At 21.9% G+C, this 4,512-nt stretch overlaps 1 long non-coding RNA gene across 1 annotated transcript; it reads left to right on the top strand.

The window, feature by feature from the left end:
• The first annotated feature begins 323 nt into the window (after positions 1-323).
• LOC131627307 (uncharacterized) lies at positions 324-1,034 on the top strand. The gene is made up of 3 exons (XR_009291419.1): positions 324-480; positions 597-673; positions 915-1,034. It is a non-coding gene; the product is annotated as an uncharacterized LOC131627307 (long non-coding RNA).
• Positions 1,035-4,512: the final 3,478 nt, after the last annotated feature.

Below are 4,512 nucleotides of genomic sequence, written 5' to 3'. Positions count from 1 at the left end.
TTTTGTTTTTAGCGAAACCTATGCCAGCGCTTTCTCCTAAAAGCGCTTTAGTAGGGGTGCTGCTAAAAGACAAATTTGGCATAGTGGTCTTTTCATTAGGTTTTATTACTCTCTTTCTATCTACCTCTATCTTTTTGCTATTTCTCTCTCAAACCTCTCTTCCCTTTTCTCTGACTTTTTTTCTTTTTCACTACTCTTCTATTTTCAATCTTCTTCCTCACAATTGGGGACATCATCTTCTTCATCAATTCATTCATCATCAATGGAGTAAAGTTTCTTACTCAAACCTTTGTTTATTTTCCATGTTTTATTAACTAATTGAGTTTTTATTTTCTATTTTTCAGTTGCTATTCATTACTCTTTATCAAGGATTTATCTTCTTATTCATCTTTCAGATCTGAAACGGCTTCTGACGGGACCATCAAATCTGAAATTAAAACCACAAAAATCACCAGATTTGAAATCAAAACCAATGGATCTGTAATGGAAACCTCTGGATCTTAAAAAAGTTTATTTTTAACCTTCATCTTCAAGTGTTAGGCTTTATTGATTTCTGAGTTTTTTTTCTTACCTCTTTTCATTGTTTTATTTTTCAGGCATTGTTCTACATCAATGAGGCATAACATATCTATTTCCTCAATGAGTTTTTCTCTTAACTACTTTTTCACTATTTGTATGTTCTATTTATTCTATTGCATGTTATATTTATTTATTCTTTCTTCATCAATTTTTTTTCCTTTTCCTATCTCTATTACTTTTACTTTTTTATATCTTGCTATCTTCTATTAGCTTCTTTTGTAATGATTAATGGATTGTTATGAAAAATGCATTTTGAAATAAACTTAGTATTGCAATATAAAAAGTGTTTTTTTTATTAATTTGTTTGCATGTTTGATTTAGTGGTTGATGTTAAGGTGTGAAAGTAACTGTAGCTTGATGGAATATGGAATTTTTGGGAAGCTGTTGAAATTTTTGAGGTTCCCACATGCTACTACTGGTGTTTGATGTTCTGCTTGCTTCAAAAACTAGGTTTGTTATTTTTTGAATTTTTATAGCAGTCTTCTTTAATCGATATTAAGAAATTAATATATTAATTACGTGTTCATTCAATCCAAACAAAAGTTACATATTTTGTAACTTCTATTCTGATTTGTATTAAATTATGTGATTTCTAAATAAATATTTGCATATTCATAAATATACATCAAGTTTATCAAATCTCAAAAATTATTTTTTTCCATACTCATTCTAATTTTCTCATTCTTTTGTTTTTATTTATTTTTAGTTTTTTATAATTTTTGCAAATTTGCACAAGAATTAAGGATTTTGTTCTTATTTATGTTATTATTTATAATTTTTGCAGATTTGCACAAGAATTAATGAGAGAGACTGTATTTAGTCTTTCCAATGCACCATGTCCAATGGAACCATTAGTGCAGCAACCTACTCATTATTTTTCTGAATAGCCACATCTATGTAAACTTGTCAATGTGACATTACTGAATTTTTATTTTTATTTTATTTGAAAAATATGGAATATTAATCATTTATTTTTGTTTACAAAATATAATACTATTATTAATAGACCTATCTTATAATATTTAGAGTTTGATGTGATATCTCTCATTTTTTTTTTTAAGAAATCAAAAGCACTCTTATAATTAGTTCAAAATATTATAAGTTAATTTTGTCTATTTTTTAAATTTCAAAAACATAATTTTTGTTAAAAATAGCATTTTGTAATTTAAACGGATTATATAGATTCTATTATATTTACTTTCTATGTTAAACAGATTAAAATAGCATTTTGTAGTATTTTTTATTTAAAACAATCAAACAGATTAAAATTATAATTTTTATTTAAAAAAATCAAGTTAGATATTATTTTATTAGTCGTTACATGATTATAGGAATGAGTCATATGAATTATATAAAGTTGAATGATATATTATAGTTTATAGCAAGTTCTAACCAATTTCAATATTCCTACTTTAAAAACCAGCCTCTAATAAAATATTAATAACAGAATCAACATAAGAATTATATGAATTATTCACTTTCATGAATAAATAAACTATGAGAAATTCAATTTCATATTTTATGCATTAAGAAAACAAACTTTCATTGTTAGTTTTACTATTATTTATATACGAGGAATGAAAAATAAATGATGTATTCATAAAATTAATCATCTATTTTATTTGTTCATGGAAATATTTTTAGTTATTTTTTTTTGTAAAATTTTAATTTATAATAATGATAATATTTTGAAAATGACAACTACAACAATTTTGAATTTTTATTTTTATTTTATATTTTATATGCAACACTCATATATAGAATATTAATCTTATATTTTTGTTTGTAAAATATAATATTATGATCTAAAACCTAGATCTCACACTGTTCTAAGAATTAAAAAAAATTCTAAAATTCAGATCTCACAGTGTTTCAAAAATTTAAAAAAATATTCTAAAACCCATATGTCACCCAGATGTCACATTGTTCCAAGAATTAAAAAAAATGTTGTAAAACCTAGATGTCACATTATTCCAAGAATAAAAATGAGATGAGATATTACAATGAAACTATGAAAGTAAGTAGACAAACTTTTCATGAGATGGACATTAAAATAAAACTATGAAATTACGTTATAAAGGTGAAATTATGTTATAAATCGACCATTTATGATAATAATTTATTAATTACCATGATATTAATTTTCAATTTTCAATTTATTTTTAATATCAATTAATTACGTTAATTATGGTAATTAAATTTTAATACCATTTTTAATATCAATTTTCAATGACGAATTCTTATTTACCCAACTCTTTAAGTTGGGTAAAGTTACCTTTTGTGTTAAATGTCTTGAAAGCAACAATCAATTATAATATTTAATAAATAATTAATTGAATTTCTTATAGTTTATTTATTCATGAAAATGAATAACTCATATAATTCTTATGTTGATTGTGTTATTAATATTTTATTAGAGGCTGGTTTTTAAAGTAGGAATATTGAAATTGGTTAGAACTTGCTATAAACTATAATATATCATTCAACTTTATATAATTCATATGACTCATTCCTATAATCATGTAACGACTAATAAAATAATATTTAACTTGATTTTTTTTAAATAAAAATTATAATTTTAATCTGTTTGATTGTTTTAAATAAAAAATACTACAAAATGCTATTTTAATCTGTTTAACATAGAAAGTAAATATAATAGAATTTATATAATCCGTTTAAATTACAAAATGCTATTTTTAACAAAAATTATGTTTTTGAAATTTAAAAAATAGACAAAATTAACTTATAATATAATATTATGATCTAAAACCTAGATCTCACACTGTTCTAAGAATTAAAAAAAAATTAAAATTCAGATCTCACAGTGTTTCAAAAATTTAAAAAAATATTCTAAAACCCATATGTCACCCAGATGTCACATTGTTCCAAGAATTAAAAAAATGTTGTAAAACCTAGATGTCACATTATTCCAAGAATAAAAATGAGATGAGATATTACAATGAAACTATGAAAGTAAGTAGACAAACTTTTCATGAGATGGACATTAAAATAAAACTATGAAATTACGTTATAAAGGTGAAATTATGTTATAAATCGACCATTTATGATAATAATTTATTAATTACCATGATATTAATTTTCAATTTTCAATTTATTTTTAATATCAATTAATTACGTTAATTATGTTAATTAAATTTTAATACCATTTTTAATATCAATTTTCAATGATGAATTCTTATTTACCCAACTCTTTAAGTTGGGTAAGGTTACCTCCTGTGTAAAATGTCTTGAAAACAACAATCAATTGTAATATTTAATAAATAATTAATTGTGTTAAAATTAGATGGCATTATATAATTGGTTGAATGTACACTACCCAACTTTTTGTGATGGGTAGAGAAGTTGTCACCATTTTCAATTTATTATTAATACCAATTTACTTTATATTTTTAGTTTTTCAATTTATGATAATTAAATTTTTCATGGTCCATTTATGATAATTAATAACTTTATTCTAAAATAAATAATATTTTTTAATTTTAAATGCAACATTAATTTTTATTTTCATTTTTTATACAATTATTACATTATTTTTAATTTAATATTAATATTTGATATTTATGATAATTATAAAACTATTCATCTTTATCAAACTAAAAATGCAATGGGATGTCAATAAAAAGTATATTTTTATTAAATAGTGTAAATAATTAAAATAATGTAAGAAATTTAAAATATTTATTGATAAAAAAAATGTTACTATTGATTAGTTGGATAAATAAATGACTTTCTTATATGGGGAGATCCATGACCAAATTCTTAATATATAAATTACTTTAATTATAATTTATTTTATAATCATTCATGTCATAAATTTTTATTTCTGATAATAATTAGAATATAGTAATTTTGTTACTAATTTTACGGATGTTAATTATTATTTGGCAATGAGAAAATAAATGTAATAAAATT

Source organism: Vicia villosa, unplaced genomic scaffold (genome assembly GCF_029867415.1).
Source record: "Vicia villosa cultivar HV-30 ecotype Madison, WI unplaced genomic scaffold, Vvil1.0 ctg.000358F_1_1, whole genome shotgun sequence".
Classification (NCBI taxonomy): domain Eukaryota; kingdom Viridiplantae; phylum Streptophyta; class Magnoliopsida; order Fabales; family Fabaceae; genus Vicia; species Vicia villosa.
The sequence above is the reverse complement of the archived record's forward strand: the minus strand, read 5'-3'. Positions and strand labels throughout refer to the sequence as shown.